General features: G+C 39.6%; 1 protein-coding gene across 5 annotated transcripts in view; it reads right to left on the bottom strand.

Annotated features, from left to right (window-relative positions):
- KLHL31 (kelch like family member 31) overlaps positions 1 to 20,988 on the bottom strand; it is a 123,675-nt gene that overhangs the window by 45,115 nt on the left and 57,572 nt on the right. For 3 of the 5 annotated variants that reach the window (XR_003419553.2, XR_003419555.2, XR_003419557.2), the window contains exon 6: positions 2,193 to 2,284. The gene's annotated coding sequence lies outside the window, so the exon portion shown is untranslated. Of the gene's footprint in view, positions 1 to 2,192; positions 2,285 to 18,219; positions 18,303 to 20,097; positions 20,493 to 20,988 lie in introns of those variants that run through there. The other 2 variants (XR_003419554.2, XR_003419560.2) reach the window with 2 other exon arrangements.

Below are 20,988 nucleotides of genomic sequence, written 5' to 3'. Positions count from 1 at the left end.
CAAATATACCAATAAACATTATATATATATAATGTTTATTTATTTTTGAGAGAGAGAGAGCAGAAGCAGAGATGGGGCAGAGAGGGACGGGGGAGGGAGACAGAAAATCTGATGTGGGCTCTGCACTGACAGAAGAGAGCCTGATGTGGGGCTTGAACTCATGAACCATGAGATCATGACCTGAGCCAAAGTCAAGAGCTTAACCGACTGAGCCACACTGGTGCCTATTTGTTTGTTTATTTGTTTATTTATTGTTAAATGTTTATTTTTGAGGGAGAGAGAGAGGAGAGAAAGAGAGAGAGGAGAGAGAGAGAGAGAGAGAGAGAGGCTATACCTGATTTTTTAAAAATGGTGCTTTGAAACAGAAAATCTGGGTTCAATTCCTGCTGTGCCTATTAATTGTATGACTTTGGCAAGTCATTTAATGTCTTGTATCCTCTGTTCCATTCCTTATGAGATGGATATAATCAAAATCTATCTTTCAGGTTGGTAGTGAAGGTAAAATATGGTAATGTCTCTACGAGTGCTTTGTGAACCACACAAGGATGAGCCCTGTTATCCTGTGGCCCACGTGGCCAGAGCCGACCATTATATCCTCCTGGCACTCTTATCTCTGGGCCCAAGCCTTACTGTGAACACTTGAGATTCTCTACCCAAGGGCTTTGCTCTGGTCCTGGGAACATGCACAGCAGCATTGTGGCAAGCCTGAGTGCCAGAGAGTCAATGCCCCCAGGAGCAGCTCTGAAGCAATGGTGGACAGAAATTGGTGGACAAACCCTGGCTTCCTAGCCCCTGGTTGGGATAACTCTGAGGTAATCTCTGTTCTGTCTCCTAGGGTTCCCCAGCAGGATTATGTGCCCATTGCCCCCTGTGACAGTTGACTTGATAATATACCCTTTATTAGCTTCCCTCCTTTTCCTATTTTATTCCCTTACTCTCTGATGTTTCCTGAGATTACTTCCCAAATAAGTGGCAGAACTAGAGCTTGGTCTCAGCTTATCTGCTTTCAAAGTCTATGCCTTCAACCACTAAGTTCTAATACCTCTGATACTGCTTCAGATACTGTTCCAGATAAGAACCCGGATGAGGGTTGTGTTATACGTGTAACTGGGTTTTCCTGCTTCATGGATCTGAGTGCCATTCATCACATTCTTTTAGATTTTCACGTTGAGCGTAAGAGCGCTCAAGAGCCCCAGTTGCCAGGTTAACGGGCAGTCCAACAGCCCCGCTTCCAGGTTCCTTTCTATGAATCGTTGGCATACTCCGCCCCCCACCAAACACCGTGGACTTCTAAGGTCTGAAGAGGGCCTTTGTCTGACTTTTAAGTGATCTATCAGCTGTTGCCATTCTCCCCACCCCCATCCCCACCACGCACAGCCTGTGAGAGAGAAAACAAATCCTCCCCCATCAGCAGACGATGACAGTCCCCTGTGAAGTGGTGTCTCCTGCTCAACACCTGGCGTCTCAGTTCCTCGGGGGGGCGGATCCCATCCCCTCAACTCGCGACCTTGATGCAGGCGCGCCCCTTCCCCAGCCCGTGTGCTCCACGCCTGTGCCTTGGATCACAAGCCCCACCTCCTGCTGGCAGGCCAGGAGGCCTCCAGCTTCAGCAGGATCTGTATGTTTAACGCATTCCTTCCGCATTCACGCGGGGGCCTGTGACCTGAGCTCCCCTCCCTCGTTGAGACCCCTGTTACCCTAGAGTTAATTTCAGAACCATCCTAGTCCACCCCGATAGGCCCTTCTCTTCACATATCCGCAAACCGGGTTGATTAAACAGTCTGCTGCCTCCCTGAAGACTCCGGACTCACTCAAACTGACCCACTGTGTCCCCAGTGTTGAATTTTATGTAACAAGGATCTCAGACTTGACTGAGACACAAAAGCTTGGGTTCCATCCTAATCCCAGGACAATGCCTGCTTTCTTGCTCTGTGTTTGTTTGCCTAAAATGGCCACTCATGTGACTACCCCAGAGCAAAAGAAGGCTCACCTCTCAGGGACAAATTATTTGAAAACTATTCATCCGTGCACACCCATGTTTTAAAATCCCGGACAAAACTTTTTGACCAGCTTCTGTTTTAAGGAGATACTATTTTTTTCAGGAGCTCTGATTCCAAAGGAAAAACCGGATAAAGTTGAAGAAAGGTCCCCCGCCCCCCTCCCCCCTTTTTTGTGCCTGGAAGAGTACTCACTTATAGTGTTCTTTTCTTGTAGGGGAGCTGGTGCCAGAAAGAAGTTGAAAATGTCACCCTCTCTGCCTTGTAGAATCGGGACAAACATCATCCTGGAAAGAAGTGAGAAAAAGGAAGGAAGGATGACACAGACTGCATCAGAAAAACTCAAAACTTGCCTGTGAGGAGATTTCACTCAAGAGCCACAGCTGAGATGGCTGGCTACTGTTTGCATCCTAACCCCCTGTGGCTTAAACCCCACAGTCCAGCACAGGATTCATTTTTATTTTTATTGTTTTTGAATGTTTATTTATATTTGAGAGAGACACACAGAGTGTGAGCGGGGAGGGCAGAGAGAGAGGGACACACAACATCCGAAGCAGGCTCCAGGCTCTGAGCTGTCAGCACAGAGCCCGACGCGGGGCTCGAACCCACAGACTGCAAGATCGTGACCTGAGCTGAAGTCAAGACGCATAACCGACTGAGCCAGCCAGGCGTCCCCAGGATTCATTTTAACATTTTTAATTTCTCTATTTGTTTAATGTATAGAACTCTCGTTTCCCCAGGTGGATTGAAAGCTCCTCAGAGCCCAGCACAGAGTGAACACAGCTGGCTTTTGCTCATGTTCAGGAATTACAACATTATTTTCAGGTAACCTTATGTTACTGGTCTCATTCTCTTACAAAGTGGGGGAAAGGAAGAGGGGCCAGGGTGGAATAAACAACATACTTACAACGGTACCATGAATGAAATGTCATTGTCTTCAAAACTTCCTAATAAGGACAACTGCACTTATTTTCCTAAAGACGTGTTTTCCTCACTCTGTGTTCCTTTGGCACACTTGTTTCTTTTCTTGCTGCTTTTTTACATTATTTGCAAATAGGCATGCAAGGAGGCATGTTTTAGAAATTCGTGGCATCTCAAAGCCCAATTTTTTGAACACATGTAATGTGTACCAACCCAGTGCAGAGTGCTGGTTGCTGACCCAATGGCTGTCTGAGACTCCTAGTCACAAGTCTCCCTCGAGGTGAGGGGCGGCCACACCACTTGGTTTTAGCCCACGAGCTGTAAGCAGAAGTCTTCTAGCTGAGGCTGGTGAAACAGCCTCTGCTTTTCTCAGTCAAAAGGGGCAGATTTAATTGTAAGCACCCTTCACCTTGCCCTTTCTGTCTCAGCACAGGTGAGATTGCCTTGGTGCATCTGGGAGGAGCTTGTTCTCTACAAGCTGCAGCTCCAGGAAGGGATAACCTGCAGCCGAGGCAGGATTTCCTGAGATCCCATCACCTCCCTGCTGTCCTACGAGTCTATGTTGGGAATGTGAGTGATTAGAGCCCTGCTGAAGTTGTTTTTTGTATGATTTTTAAATTATATCTTCCCAGGAGAGGCATGGACGTTATTAAATTTTTAAACAGTACGTTAGCTGTTTAAGTAACACATGCTTATAAAAATATTGAAACTGTCGGGGCGCCTGAGTGGTTCAGTCGGTTAAGCGTCCGACTTCGGCTCAGGTCACGATCTCGCGGTGAGTTTGAGCCCCACGCCAGGCTCTGTGCTGACAGCGCGGAGCCAGGAGCCTACTTTGGATTCTGTGTGTCCTTCTTTCTCTCTGCTCCTCCCCTCTTCACACTCTGTCTCTCTCACTCTCTCTCTAAAATAATGAATTTTTTAAAAAATATTTAAACTGTTCAAAAGGTATTAAGTTAAAGTCTTCTCTTCTTCCCCTAGAGGACTCATCATTGACATTTCTTATGTGTTCTTCCAAAAACTTTCGGTTATGTGCATGTATATTTATTTACACAAAGAGATCACAGTACGTGATATTCTGCTCTTGCTTTTTAAACCTATCTTTTTCAGCATATGTACATATGCCATATTCTTAAAATTTTTAAAAAGTTTTATTTGTTTTATTTTTTATTTGAGAGAGAGAGAGAGAGAGCACATGTGTGAGCAGGGAAGAGGGGCAGAGGAAGGGAGAGAGAATCCTCAGCAGGCTCCGTGTTCAGTGTGGAGCGCAATGCAGGGCTCGATCCCACGACTCTGGGATCATGACATGAGCCAAAATCAAGAGTTGGGTGCTCGACCGATTGAGCCACCCAAGTGCCCCACATGTGCCATATTTTTAATTGGCACATGGTGTAAAACACTACATGGATAAATCAGGAACATTAGAGAAAAGCAAATTAAAATGACAGCAGGATACCACATTGTACACCTATTAGAATGATCCAGATAAATTAAAAAACAAACCATAAAAAGCTGACAATACCAAGTGCTGACAAGGATGCAGAGCAACTGAAACTCTCATAAACCAGTGAGAAAGCAAAACGTTACTGCCAGTTTGGAAAACGGTTGGCAGTCTCTTATAAAGGTGAGTGCGTACTTCATATACAACAAAAATTCCATGCCCAGACATTTACTCAAATGAAATGAAAACATGTTCTTTTTTGGAAATGTTTATTTATTTATTTTGAGAGAGAGAGAGAGAGAGAATCCCAAGCAGGCTCCGTGCTGTCAGCTCAGAGCCCAATGCGAGGCTCCATTCCACGAACCGTGAGATCATGACCTGAACTAAAATCCAGAGTTGGACGCTTACCTGACTGAGCCACCCCGGTGCTCCAAGACATATATTCTCATGAAAACCTCTACATGCATATTTATAATGGCTTCATTCATAATCGCCCGAAACTTGAAACAGTGCAAAATTCTTCAGGTGGACAAACCAGCCGTGGTACATCCACATGATGGAGCAGGCCCAGGATTAGGGTGAGGCAAATGAGACACTCAGCTCAGGCACAACATTTAAGGACACCAAAGCACTCAGTAACCAAGATAAATAATATTAATGCAATATTTTTTAAAGATCAAAACTAATGCAAAAAAATACATGATGAACAAAACATGAAAATTTAATGCAGAAACTGACCCTGCACTGCTACAACCATGAGAGTTAAGCAAGTTGGGGGTGCACGTGCAAGGTGGTAAAAATGATCCAATTTGCATTTTCTTCGGACAATCATGACCATTGTTCCCAAATGAAGGAAACTGGCAAGTTCTTTCCATCATTTACAATTGTTTGTACATCTACAATTTTTATTTTATTATAAATAAATGTGTGATTTTAAAAACAGTAAGAACTGGGGCACCTGCGTGGCTCAGTCGGTTAAGCGGCCAACTTTGGCTCAGGTCATGATCTCGCGGTCCGTGAGTTCGAGCCCCGCGTTGGGCTCTGTGCTGACAGCTCAGAGCCTGGAGCCTGTTTCGGATTCTGTGTCTCCCTCTCTCTGACCCTCCCCTGTTCATGCTCTGTCTCTCTCTGTCTCAAAAATAAGTAAACGTAAAAAAAAAATTTAAAAATAGTAAGAACTGAAGTGAGGTATACAAATTTTATTTAATAAATATTTACTTAAAAATAAAATAAATATTTATTTTTGATTTATATTTATTTCTGAAATATATAAATAGTGTATAAATAATATATTTTACTTTTCAGGAATAAAACTTGGTCACTTCAAATGTTTTATGAAAAAAATTTTAATCAGGAAAATAAACTTAGGAGGCTTTTACAATTTACTTAAGACAATGATAAATAATTCACTGTGTTTCATATCTTTATATCAAACCTATTTTTTAAACTACTTTTTGTTTTACTAACTTGTCTAGAAAGCTAGTATGTAATTTTCTATTTGTAATTGTTGATTTATATATATATATATATACACATATATATATACATATATATGTATACACACACATATATAGAGTGGTTTTTAATTAAAATTAAAGTTTTAATTAAAGTAAATTTTAAATTGTGGTAAAATACACATAAAAAATTACCATCTTAATCATTTTTAAGTGTATAGTTGAATAGTGTTATGTATATTCACATTGTTGTACAACCACCAGAACTTTTTCATCTTGCAAAATTGAAAGTCTCTGCCTATTGAACAATAACATCCCTTTCCCCCATCCCTGGCCCTGGTAACCACTGTTCTACTTTCTGTCCTTAGGAATTTGACTGTCCTTGGTACCACATTTAAGTGGAATCATACAGTATTTGTCCTTTTGACTGGCTTATTCAGTTAGCATAATGATTCATCCATGTTGCACTGTGTGTCAGAAGTTCCTTCCTTTTTAAGGCTGAATATATACTATTGCAAATGTACATCATATTTTTTTAGTGTTTATTTATTTTTGAGAGAGAGACAGAGCATGAGCAGGGGAGGGGTAGAGAGAGGGAGACACAGGATCTGAAGCAGGCTCCAGGCTGTGAGCTATCAGCACAAAGCCTGATGCGGGGCTCGAACCCATGAACCATGAAATCATGACCTGAGCCAAAGTCAGACGCTTAACTGACTGAGCCACCCAGGTGCCCCATGTATACCATAGTTTAATTATCCATCAATCTGTCAATGGATGCTTGGGTTGCTTCCACCTTTTGGCTGTTGTAAATAATACTGCTATGAATGTGGTTATACAATACCTTTTTGAGACTCTGCTTTCAATTCTTTGGCCTATATGTCCGGAAGTTGAATAACTGGGCTATACAGTAATACCATTTTTGAGTTTTTGAGGAACTGCCATGCTGCTTTCTATGGCAGCTGCACCATTTTGCATTTCCAAGAACCATTCACAGGGATTTTAAAAAAATTTTGATACAAACTTTTACGTACATATACTTGATTGTTAAATATTATAATTTATATGAATTAAGCTAATTCTAATTCACCATATATTATATTTACTTGAACTGCATATGGATTAAAAATAAATATGTTTTATACTAAAATTTATTTTTCAGAAATATGGCATCTAAAAACTGTATGTGATGATAAAATGTTCAGGAAAAGGAGAAAGAGTGCATATAGAAATGGATCAAAATTATATGGGGCAGTTACAAGTTTGGCTAGACAGCAAAGCACTTGTACTTCAACCACTGAAGGGGAGCCTGGGTGGCTCAGTCGGTTGAGCGTCTGACTTCGGCTCAGGTCATGATCTCGTGGTCCATGGGTTCAAGCCCCGCATCGGGCTCTGGGCTGACAGCTCAGAGCCTGGAGCCTGTTTCAGATTCTGTGTCTCCCTCTTTCTCTGACCCTCCCCTGTTCATGCTCTCTCTCTCTCTCTCTCTGTCTCAAAAATAAATAAATGTTAAAAAAAATTAAAAAAAATAATTGAGTCTCTAATATTGGCATTGTTAGAATAGAACAAGCAAATTCAGTTTTCTAAAGAATCATTTTGAATGTGAAGAAAAATCTGAAGAAAAGAAAATGTACATTTCAGAAACTAGTAACAAGAATATGAGCAAGAGAGCAAGAAAAATGACATTTGTAATAAATTTTAATAATGTTCCATTGTGGCCACCAATTTTCAGTAAAAAAAACTGATGTTAATAAACATAATCCAGGATAGGATCCAGATTATAATGACTTTCACATAGTGGCTGAAGATTTCAAGAGAGCATTTTAAAAAAAAAATTTATTTAAGGGGGGTGAGGAGAGGGGCAGAGGGAGAGAGGGAGAGGGAGAGGGAGAGAGAGAGAGAGAGAGAGAGAGAGAGAGAGAGAGAGAGAATCTTAAGCAGGCAGCACGCTCAGTGTAGAGCCTGACACAGGGCTCAATCCCATGACCGTGAGATCACGACGTGAGCTGAAATCAAAAGTCAAATGCTTAACAACTGAGCCACCCAGCCACCCCTCAAGACACTTTAAAAAAAAAATGTTTTAAAGGCAAATAGATTCATTGTGACTAGCTGATTTATTTTAAAAAGTGTTTTTCTTTTTTTTCATGTGTACTTTTTAGCAGTGATACTACAAAATCAGATATTTGCAACTTAAAAACAGGTTTAAAAACAGATATTTGCAACTCAAAAACAGCTTTCAAAGACTGGAAGATTTAAGCATTTTTTTTCCCCATAAAAATGCCTTGTTTTATCATGATGCTTTTCTAAAATGAAAGTGTTTTCAAACTGTTTAATAGATAATACTTAGCAGAAGGAAGTAAAATTAGAGGAAAAAAATGGTGGAATAGTTTGTAAGTGATTTTAGATGTTATATTTGGTGCAAAAATGATTTACCTCTTAGAGAATGGCAAGAAATTATTGGAAGTCTAGATGCTGGAATGTTTCTAAATTTAGTTGAACTTATAGATCATGAATGTCAATAAAGCTAATCACATGGCTATTATAAAAATGAACCCATGATTTACTTGTCTAACAAAATTCAAAACAAATTAGTAATGCTACTAGGAAATCCTAGTAAATCTGAAAACTATTGAGAATAAAGGAAGCAGAGTAATTTTGATTGTACACCTTATATAGCTCATTGTGAACAGGTGTGTCAGATTATTAGGTATATTCACATGATGAATAATGTCATCAATAAAAGAAATTTCTACTGACTTTACTGAAATAAAAAAAACTGGATATGGCCTATCTTGTGAAACTATTAATAACTTAGAAAAGATAGTATTAACATAAAAATGCTTGTGTCCAGGGGTGTGACAATAGAGCAAACATGGCTGGTGTATACATGGGTGTACAAGCCAGTATTTCCTCCCAAAACTGATTGTCCCAAGTCTGTGCAATACTTAGCTCATAATTTTAATATGCAAAAATGTTGCTTCTGTGAATTGAAATATAAACTGTCTTGAGTATGGAATAAAGTACATTTACTTTTTTTTTTAATTCAATGACACATGGAACATTATTATGTCTGTTTTAAGAATGATATTATGGAACATCTGACAGGCATAAAGATCAACTGCACCAAGGGACCTTTTACACAAATTAAAAACACTCACCAAATATTAAAAGATATACTATCAAATGACAAAATACATTATGCTGTAACCAAAAGCATCTTAGTGCAATAGATCAAATATTTTATGAAACTTACATGTATGGGATGTTTTAAAGCAACAACAAAAAAGTTAATAAAGCTCTATGTTAAAAACACGTGACTGTACATAATGCTGCATGCTTAATAGAAGGCCTATCCCTTTGCTTATAACAAATGAAAAAATTACTTTTAAAGCATATTTGATGAATGTAAACTTTAACAAAAGATATGAATATATATCCAGAATTTGAAAATAAATGAAAAGAAAAATTAGGAAGTAAGAAATTTACAAATCACTGCATGAGAGTATCGATTATTATGGAAAAAATGCACATCACACAAAAACTATGTCAGTTGGTGAGTTCAAGCCCCGAATGGGGCTCTGTGCTGACAGCTCAGAGCCTGGAGCCTGCTTCAGATTCTGTGTCTCCCTCTCTCTCTGCCCTTCCCCTGCTCATGCTCTCTCTCTCTCTCTCTCTCTTTCTCTCTCTCTTAAAAATAAATAAACATTAAAAAAAAAGCTTTTGGGGAGAGGGGAAAATGGGTGATGAGCATTGAGGAGGGCACTTACTGGGATGAGCACTGGGTGTTGTATGTAATCACAGGAATCTACCCCCAAAACCAAGAGCACACTGTATACACTGTATGTTAGCCAACTTGACGATAAATTATATTTTTCAAAAAAAAAGCTTTTATTTTTAAGTAATCTCTACATCCAATGTGTGGGTCAAACTCACAACCCTGAGATCGAGAGTCACTTGCTCCACCAACCGAGCTGGGTCTTGATTTAAAAACAAGATTTAAAAAACAATCTCAGAAGTGATCTTGAGATTTAAAAACAAAATTTTTTTTAATGTTTATTTATTATTGAGAGACAGAGAGAGACAGAGCATCAACATGGGAGGGGCAGAGAGAGAGAGGGAGACACAGAATCTGAAGCAGTCTCCAGGCTCCAGCTGCCAGCCAAGAGACCAACATAGGACTTGAACTCGCAAACCGTGAGATCATGACCTGAGCCGAAGTCGGAGGCTTAATGGAATGAGCCACCCAGGCGCCCCGAGATTTTTTTTTTAATGATGCTAATCTTAGTGCAATAATCTTCTACAAAAGAAAATGAGATAAGCAAAGAAGTAGATTTTGAAAATATTAATGATGAGTTTGCTTCCATTAAAGCCAAGAAAGTAAAATTACAACAAATTCTGCTTTGGTATAAATACAATTTTTATACTTAATGTGAATTACATCCATTTTTCAAGTCTTCAATATTTTTCAGCTACTTAAATGTTTTAGAAAGAAAATGCCCATAAAATACATAAAAATATGTAGATAGGGGTGCATAGTTTTCCTTTTGCCATAGGCTCCAATATGGCTCTGCACGGCATTGCAGTGGGAATACTGCCCAGCATCGGGAAGGAACAAATACCTGACTGATGTATCTCTAAGGTGTTGCGCAAAGTTGACAAGCCAATTCAGAAGGCCCTAGATGTATGATTCCATTTAGAACATTCGGAAATAGAAAAAACTATAGGAAGGGAAAGGAAGTCACTGGTTGCAAAGGGCTGGGATTGGGGAACGGACTGGCTATGTAGGTACAGGGAAAGATTTGAGGGATGATGGAAGTGTTCAATACCTTGATTGTGGTTGTAGTTCCACAACTGTATGCTTTTGTGAAAACCTATAGAATTGTGAGCACTTATTTTTCTCTATGAGCCTTAGACTTCACGGCAGAGCAGCATGCAAAAAATTCTCTTTGGAGAGGATGACTTTGGCTATGGTAAGTAGCATAAATTGGTGTTAAAGTTTCTAGAAACCAGGAGGCCAGTTTGAATCTGGTATAATAGCCCTTATAGAAATGGTTCACTCTGAATTCCTTTTTGTCCTTCTTGATTATTGTGGTTCTCCACTTTGCCCTACTTCTTTTACGGCCTTTTATCTAACGAACATCTTAGTTGTTTATGGGGTCTTACTGTTCCTTGCAAGTAATAGATCTAAGATGTTAAAGGAGTCCTCCAGAATTGCCTAACTCCACTTGAGGCTGAGAGGGTTCAAGAGACTCTCAGGAGCACATGTTTTTTCAAGGTTAGACTTAATTACCTTTTAGTAAAATCTTGGCATAGGGACAACCATATTCAGGGTGCATGTCAGAGCAAAGGTTTTTAGTCTTTGGAGGTTTTCGCCCACATCTCAATTATGTTTTCCATTATCCTCTTGGCAAGCTAGCTAGATTGCTAAATCACATGGAGTTCTCCTAAGACTTTGTGTATTCAAAGATGTACGTTGTCCTCCCAAGCGACGAACAGTAGTAAACTATTATTACTCTATTTTTCTGTAGTTCATTTTACAGATAGATTATATGAATCCTTTTATAGAGGATTGTAACTCAGGGTTGGAAGAAGCTTTAGGGCCTTGTTATTCAAAATGTGGCCCACCATAATGGGGTGCTTGGGTGGCTCAGTTGGTTGAGCCTCCAACTTCGGCTCAGGTCATGATCTCATGGTTTGTGAGTTCGAGCATCACATCGGGGCTTGCTGCTGTCAGTGCAGAGCCTGCTTCAGATCCCCTGTCCCTGCTCTCTCTCTGCCTCTACCTTGCACCATCTCTCTTTTGCTCTTTCTCAAAAATAAACAAACATTTAAAAAAATGTGGTCCACCAGTCAGCATGTGCATCACCCGGAAGTTTGGGAGAAATGCAGAATCTCAGGGCCCAACTCCAGACCTGCTAAATCAGAATGCATAGTTCAACAACCCCGCCTCCCCATTTGTGTGCACATTTGTGAAGTGTTGGAACACTGCTGTCCTGGTGCTTTGGCCTCATCACTTATGTGGTGCTCAGCTCTGCCACAGCACCCCTGCAAAGAGCTCAAGCGAGGTGAATTTATTGTATATTACACCTTCCATTACTATTTATACGACGCTTGTATAATATCTTGTACAACATAATATAGATATGGAACACAATAACGCATTGAATACTTTGGTTGTTATTTATCATGTAAATGAATGTGTTACGGTAGGAGTTTGAAAAGCACACGGAGTATTCACAGGGAACTACTAGATATCATTTGTATGGTAACGCTGAGAAGCCTGCTTAGGTATTTTCAGGTAGAGGATCATCTCTGAGTAACACACAAGATCAAAGACCTCTGCTGCAGCTACTTTACTTACACTGGACATCCTGCGGCAACACAGGTGGGCAAATAGTAACATTAACTTGTACTGGTCAGTGATATTTCTGGGACTAGTCTTAGGACTAGTTTAGCATTCAAATGTATGTAATGTTTAAAATTTAGGGGGCGCCTGGGTGGCTCAGTCGGTTAAGCGTCCGACTTTGGCTCAGGTCATGATCTCGCAGTTCCTGAGTTCAAGCCCCGCGTCAGGCTCTGTGCTGATGGCTCAGAGCCTGGAGCCTGTTTCCGATTCTGTGTCTCCCTCTCTCTCTGACCCTCCCCTGTTCATGCTCTGTCTCTCTCTGTCTCAAAAATAAATAAACGTTAAAAAAAATTTAAAAAAAAAATAAAATTTAGAAAGAATTCTTGATGCTCTCCTCATAGGTGACTATAGAAATGGTTTAAATTCCTAATTTTTTTTTGCTGGGGGGAGAGAGAGAGAGATTGACAGTGAATGAGGGAGAGGGGCAGAGGGAAAGAGAGAGAGAATCCCAAGCAGTACAGGGCTTGATCCCAAGATGCTGGGATCATGACCTGAGCGGGAATCAAGAGTCAGATGCTCAACCAACTAAGCCACCCAGGTGCCCCTAAATTACTCAGTGCTAAGAGGCATATTAATTGTACCTTCTTCCAGGTTCTCAAATGTCCGCATTTTTTTAAACCTGTGATTACTTATGTAATTACCCTGTGCTTTCTGCTAAACTGTGTATTTACATCGAGGTCATCTTTCTAAGTGTGGTTCCACAATCCCCTATTCAAACCATTGAGAAGAAGTTTTTCGGAATTCAGAACTTCAAATATTATTATGTAATATTCCAAGCAGAGCCTGTGACAGCACCCCTTAACCAAACATTAATATTTCTGCAATGTATGAAATAAACATTCACACTAATTCATATGAATGAAGCCTCTATGTCTTTCTCATGTCAGATCAAGCTTTTGCCACAAAATCAGTTACAACATTTTTTCTGTTTTCATGGTTTCTGTCTTGTTTTTACATTTTGCAAACTGTGGATAAAGGAAGATGGACCTGTTTATCATAACAAAATGAGAAGACATTTTAGGAGTGGTTTAGTTCACCTTTTGCTTACGAGTAGGGAGGGACTAGGCAAAAATGAAGGTACATAAGATGTTTATCAAAACTAAAATGTGTTGAAATAGTCCATAACTTTCTGAATGTTTAATAAGCAACACGGTCAAAATATCATGTGAGGCCAGGGGTTAACCCTGTATCTGCTGATGCCAATTCTCACTAGCCCTGTTTCTTTCTCAAAGACCCTAATTTTAGCTAATGAGCCAAATTAAAAATACTTGCTTCATCAGACTATCTTGCTGACTTTGGGGCCACGTGACCCTGTAGCGTTGCATGAGATATATGCAGAGGGTTTCTGGGGAAACTTCTGTTTTCCTGATACAGATCCAGCCTTCTTACTTTCTCTTCTCTTCTCCCTGCCTGGGTGTTGCTGTAGTACGTAGGGGTAGAGTGGCTCCCTTGCAACAAAGAAGTGGTCAGCATGAAGATGAAAGCCTCATGTTCAGGATGGTGGAAGTGAAAAGCAGGAAAAGCCTCTTGAGCCTCCAGGGCAATGTTGGACTACCCCAGCTTCTTGTTGCACAGGGCAAGTGTATCATTTAAGATACTGTTTTTGAGTCTGTTATTTGCACCTACACATTCCTAAATGCTGTGCAATATCACTGATTTTTCCCCTCTTTTTTATTTTTATGTGCAATAAACTGACTCTACCCATCTGGCTTCCCTGGAATGATAATTATAGCTCTGTACAATGTCCATACCCATTATTACTTGCCTTACCAATTAGAAACACCTTTAACTTGCATTGGTTTTCAAGGCTACCTTTCATCTACCAAGAAAAATTATGGTACAATGCTTCCCTCACCAGTAGCTTTTGTCCACTTCTCTTCAACATGTGTTCACTCTGGTAAAATGATGCCCCTTTTCTCCTAATAAAAATGACTATCAAGCAAGGACTGCAGAGGCTGAAACAAAACATTTAGAATAACTTTTTTTTAAAAGTTTTTTTTTAAATAACTTTTCTAAATAACTTTGGAATAATCAAAAAGTTTTAATTGTCAGTTTCATATTTGTTTCCTTCATTTTTTTGCCTATTCTTAGGCAAAATTTACAACAAAGTTTAGTCAGTAATTGGTCAGCTTTGTATTCAATACAGGTCAAATAAGTAGATTATAATTCAATCATTCTATTTAACTCCCTTCCAAATCTGTATGCTCTTTTTTTTTTTTTGTAAGTTTATTTATTTGGGCACCTTGGTGGCTCAGTCCTTAAGCATCTGACTTTCGCTCACGTCATGATCTCACGATTTGAGAATTCCAGTCCAACAAACCCCATTTCAGGTGAACACGAGCCCCACATCCATAAAAACAGGAACCTACTTTGGGTGAGCCCTGTTTCTTTCTCTCCACCCAGTCTCTGCCCCTCAGGGATTCCCCCCCCCCCCCCCTCTCTCTCTCTCTCTCTAGCTCTCTGTCCCTCACTCACTTGTGCCCTCTCTCTCTCAAAAAATAGACAAATAAATAAATAAAGCTTATTTATTATTTTTGAGACAGAGAGACAGAGAGAGAGACAGAGACTATGTGAGTGGGGCAGGGGCAGAGAGAGAGAGAATCCCAAGCAGGTTCTGTGCTGTCAGAGCAGAGCCACACTCAAGGATTGATCTCATGAAAGGTGAGATGGTGACTTGAGCCAAAATAGTCAGACATTTAACCAACTGAGCCATCCAGGCACCTCCAAATCTGTATGTTCTTTTCTTGCCTTATAGATTCTCTTCCTTCTTTTATCTCTTTGACATTTGAAATGTTTGTTTTAGTTCCCTTCAGATGATTCTATAGCATATAGTTCATTCAGGGTGATTCCTTACATATTGGTGTCTGCCGACTCTCTCCTTGGCCTGTGAGCATATCTTCAGAAGTAATCAAGACCTCTATTTGGGTCCTATTTGATCTCAGGGTGTAGAAGAATCTCCAAGGGTTGGTTTCTTGTTGTAGAAATGTACCCCAACACACATATAATTTAGGATATGATAAAAATGGCCTTTGAAATCAACAGGGAAAAGACAGTTATTTGATAAATGGTATTTGTAAACTTGAATGGTTATCTGGAAAAAGATGAAGTTATATCCATATCTTATATTTTATACCCAAGTAAATTCCAGATGAACAAGACATTTAAACAAACAAACAATTAAAGTGTCAAAAGAATTCATGGGAGAATCTTCTCTTATAATCTTTGAGTGGAAAAGTTATAAGCTACACAATAAAATTCAACTTCATAAAAAATCTGTATGGCAAATGCCAATATGGCAAAGATAAGAGATAAGCAAGAACCTAGGAGAAAATATTTGCAAGACATTTCACAATTAAAGGCTAAATTCTCCAGTATATAAAAAGTATCTTCAAAGAAATAAGCCAACAATCAAATAGGAACATGAATAAAGGTGTAAAAAGATGGTGTATAGAAAAAGATCTACAAATGGCCCTTATACCCATGAACATACACCCAACTGCACTCATAAATGCAAATTAGATCTACAGAGAGGAAATCAGTTTTTTCTTGTCAGATTGGCAAAGATCCTAAGTTTAATAACACTCTATGTTGGCAAATGAATGAGAAAACAGACCCTTGGAGCTTAAACTGGAAAAAACATGTCACTGGAGTAATTTTATAAATGTATAAAAATTGCATATACATTATGTCATTTGACCCAACAAATCCACCTTTAAAAATGTTTTCCCATAGATTTACTTCCCTGTGTGTGAAATAATATATTTAAATGTTTATCATAGCAAAAAATTAGGAAGCAAAAGCTTATCAGTAGGGGACTGGTTCATTAAGGGAATGTTCTGTGGCAGAGAAAAGATCAGGAAAGTCTTGAATAGGAACAATATCCGTGATATACTTTGTGTGTGTGTGTGTGTGTGTGTGTGTGTGTGTGTGTGTAAAATGCAAACTATAGGTCACTGTGGGTATAGCATTCGGTAGAACTTGTGTGAGGAGGAAAACTATGTATATGCATGTGCATTTGCATGTGTATGAATAAATATTTCTGTAGAGATGCACAAGAAGCTGGTATCATTGGTTGCCTTGGGTAGAAGTGTGAGTGGCTGGAGGTCAGAGCTGAGAGGGAAACACCTTTCAAATGTATTGCATTTTTAAAAATTAAATGGCACTAAAGTATATACTTTAAATATACATTAAAGTACATACTTTAATAGATTCAAATGACATAAATCTCAAGAACACACAAAACAAATTATGGTGACAGAGGTAAGAATAGTATTACCTCTATGGGGAGATGTTTACTGGGAACAGGCAAGAGACAGCCTTCTTAGAGGAGCACAGAGATGTCCTCTATCCTGAATTGAACGTTAGTTACGTAGGTAAATGCATGTGGGAGAATCCATCAACTCCACATTTCACATGTGTGCCCTTTACAGGACGTATATTGCACCTCAGTACATTTCTTTAAAGTGTATGCTTTGAGCAAGGAAGTTGATATATACAACTAAATACTAACATTCTGTGGACTCCTTGTTCACTGTAATCTTAGTTCAAGTTATAACTGTTTTCCCTCATTTGGTTTTAAGCTTTTAAAAAAGAGTTTTCATGTAAGAATGTATATGGATGCATATGAATCTCAATGCAGAGAGAAGTTGCTGCCACTCTGTAGTGTTCCTTCTCATTTCTTATGAAAAGTAATCCTTTGGTGACTTCATTTCAGTGTCCAGTTATCATTCCATTTTTCTACAGCCATGTTCTGTGTGGAGGTGTGTGTGTGTGTGTGTGTGTGTGTGTGTGTGTGTGTACTCATGAATAAGAACATACCCAGGTATGAATAGACCCAAGTCACATGCTCTTAAGAATTTGATATTGGACTTTGCTTCCATATTGAATGAATTTCTAAACATTAGCTCAGTGCAGCTTGAGTACTGTACAATGAGTCAACAAAAGCTCAAATCTAAGAGTGTGAACCAATAACAAATTCCTTTTGAAAAGGAACTTTGATCTTTACCATAACACTGCCTGCTTCCACCATGTAATCTCTCATATTCTTTTTGTGTAACAAGTGTGTTTTCCCGCATGGAATGCTTTTCTAGCAACAGTGGTGAGGTGTGACATGGCAACACGATTGGAGCAATGTTTGGGTCCTAATGGAATAGGAATAAGTGCCAATGACCAAAACATATAATGGTGCTGAGTCACTGTGATTTGGTGATTGTCTAGTGAAAAGGATATACAGAGAGCTTGGCTTTCACTTCCTTTCTTTTGCTGAAATAAGCTGGAGGCACTGTTACATGACTGCCTTTCTTTCACTAAATCTCACATTTCAGGTGCTTCTCCCTCACATAATAAAATGCAAAGCACATAGGTGGCCACGTCCCTAGGGGGAACTGAGCCTGTCTGGCTGCCTCAAAGACTCAACTAGATTTGCCTTGGAATTTTAGGTAGGGGTGGAAGATTGGGATTCATGCTTAGGAATCAGCACACTGAAATTTAATGAGCAAAGGAGTGTGTGTGTGTGTGTGTGTGTGTGTGTGTGTGTCTTAAACTCACTCCTAGGTAGTTAAGAAACTTATTCAAGGTTGAACAGAGTAGAGGTATTTCAAATTGCTTTAGAAAGAAAATTACAAAAAAACAATCTAGGAGCCAGAGAACCTTTTGGAATACCAGTAAGAGGGCTCCAACATAGGTGAGATGAAGGCCTTTTTGATAAATAACAGCAAGGTCCACCTGGCAAGATTAGCCATGATAGATGTGGTGGTAACAATGTGGATGGAAGAATCAACTGAGACCATCCTTCCTCGGTGCATGTGCGTGAATGTGAAGGTGTGGTGGTGGTGGTGGGTGTATTAGAGTCAAGACTTAGAGTAAGACAATGTTAAGAATGCCAAAGAGTATTGTGAGTGATCCAGGATCCTCTTGGGATAAAAGATGGGCTGGAAGGCTTGGGGCTTCTGAGGGTCTACTGAGTGGCACCCAAATCACCAAATCACTAAAATACATTTTCATTACCTTTATGTTTGTTACTCTTGTCCTTGGTAGCTCTCGGCACAACAGATTGTAGTTATCTGCCAGTTCCATTGGATCGGAAGCTCCTTGACCAAAGGGGACATATTGGATTGATCTCAATACCCCTGATGTTTAGCAAATGTTTCTATTGAGTTAGTAAATAAATCCATCTTCTACTTTTTCTTCAAAACTCTGAGATGTGAAGAAAAACTTAGTGTCTCAGGACTTTTGCTTCTATACTCACACGTTCATAAAGAGTAAGCACCATACAAGTGTTAACTATGCTTGCCATGATTACTACTATTTCTAAGTTTTCTTTGAACCCTCACATGTAAATATTTAACCGACTTTGGGGACACCACAGTGGCTCAGTCAGTTAAGCAGCTGGCTCTTAGTTTCGTCTCAGGTCATGATCTCAGAGTTTGTGGGTTCAAGCCCTGAATTGGGCTCCACATTGTCAGCGGGATTCTCTCTCTCTCTGTATATATATATCTGCCCCTCCCCTGCTCTCTCTCTCAAAATAAATAAATAAGCTTAAACAAAAATTTAACTGACTTTGGTATTTTTATCTAATCACATTCCTCTGGTTCCTTCCTTTTATTTTTCATTTTATTTTTAAATTTGTGTGTGTAGTTTTATTTTTTAATTTTTATTTTAAGTAGGTTCCACACCCAATGTAGGGCTTGAACTCACAACCCTGAGCCAACTGAGCCAGCCAGGCAATCCCTCTGGTTCCTTCCTTTTAATTTAACTGTATGCCACGTGGCCTTATACACAAAAATTTTAAGTTTTATTTTTAGAATCCCACTATTTTCTGCACAAATGTTTATATTTCCCATATTTCCTGTTTCTTCCGAACATTTTCCCAATGACTGGAGTCGTGAAAGCCATCCTCAGGAGCTGATTCAATATCTACAGCGCTGGTTAGACACAGTCTCAGGGAGTTTGTAGCCAGTGTGTAGTGTTTGCTCTTAACTTAAAGAGTATCCCTCCCTTGACCTCGCTACAGCATCCAATTGCCATTTCATTTTCCACAACCATGTGTGACAAAGCGGACTTTTCCAACCTACTCTTACCTCAGCTAGCTGCTGCCTGACTTTGGCTTCACTGCTCTTCAGAACACACCACTTCCTCTTTTTTTTTTTTTAATTTTTTTAATGTTTATTTACTTTCGAGAGATAGAGTATGAGCAGGGGAGGGGCAGAGAGAGAGGGAGACCCAGAATCTGAAGCAGGCTCTAGGCTCTGAGCGGTCAGCACAGAGCCTGGTGTGGGACTGGAACTCATGAACCGAGAGATCATGGCCTGAGCCAAAGTTGAACCCTTAACCGACTGAGCCACACAGGTGCCCCGGAATACACCACTTCCTATAAGGCCTCAGTGCTTTTTTCTGACCTTGAGCCAGTAAGCTCTTTTCATACTCCTCTTTCATGCTTAGTTGGTCTGATACTATTAAAAAAATAAAATAAAACAAAAATCCCTCCTCAACCAAAAGCCTTTTCTTTAAGATAGTCTCTTCTTCCTGACAGGTATGACCCTGAGCTCTTTTTTTTTTTTAACCCATCTGGTGAACAGGTTAATGCTGATTTTTCTTTGTCACACCCATTATTGGCATCCTTTTGCTTTCTGAGGTGAACCCACGACTCTCTACCCTCTGTAGGTCCTCACGTGTGTGGTCCCCTTCCTGTGCATCTTTACCCTGCTCAGGACACTCTTAATTCCACTTGGTTTTCTAAGCCAATTTTAAAACTCATACATTCAAGGAAAAACATAACTTCTTTTTTTTTTTTAATTTTTAATGTTTGTTTATTTATTTATTTATTTATTTATTTATTTATTTATTTATCTTTTTAAGTTTGATTCAGTTTTGAGAGACAGAGCATGAACGGGGGTGGGGCAAAGAGAAAGGGAGACACAGGATCTGAAGCAGGCTCCAGGCTCTGAGCTGTCAGCCAAGAGCCACACATGGGGCTTGAATTTACGAGCAGCGTGATCATGACCTGAACAGAAGTAAGACGCTCAACCGACTGAGCCACCCAGGTGCCCTTTGGAAAAACATATCTTCTTAAATGTTCCCTACTCTAATAACTCCCGTAGGGTTTCTGTGAAAAGTGTTTTCTTTATATAATACTAATGTATCAACACATGTGCACTTCCTAGTAAATATTCTTAACCTTTTGTCTTTTCATGAATGGGTATTGTTCCTTGAGACTCTTTCTTCTATTTGGGTTCTTTCCAAAATGCATAATATAATCTTCCATCCACAATGGATACCAACTAACTGTTGGTTAAAGTAGATAACAATTAAAAATATAATATTCACTCCTGCCAGCTAAGTAAATATTTAACTTACTTAACATGACTCAGTGACAATTTGTTCAGATACTGCAGTTCCCTGCTCTCAGGGAACTGCTGTCTGTTGGTGCTTCTCTGGGTCTTCCGTTTCCACCTAGCTCAGATGTAGAGTGTGGGGCTTATGCAATAGACCAGAACATTGTTCTTATAAATTTTACTACCTATATCACATGCCAACCTATCATAAAAGCCACGTTTTCATTTGCTAGGCTGAAGGCTTGTAAAAGAGGTGAGAGATTTATTTGAGAGAGAAGGAACCCATAGAAGCTTCTAGTGACAGATTGCTGGGGTTGAAGTTCAGGTTTTGCCATGTTCTAGCTGTGTGATTTTGTACAGTTCCTTAACTTCTTTGTGCCTCAGTTTCCTGTCATAAAAAGGCAGCCATGATAATTGTATTACTCTCCTAGAGTTATTACGA

This window comes from Acinonyx jubatus, chromosome B2, assembly GCF_027475565.1.
Source record: "Acinonyx jubatus isolate Ajub_Pintada_27869175 chromosome B2, VMU_Ajub_asm_v1.0, whole genome shotgun sequence".
NCBI classification, from domain to species: domain Eukaryota; kingdom Metazoa; phylum Chordata; class Mammalia; order Carnivora; family Felidae; genus Acinonyx; species Acinonyx jubatus.
The sequence above is the reverse complement of the archived record's forward strand: the minus strand, read 5'-3'. Positions and strand labels throughout refer to the sequence as shown.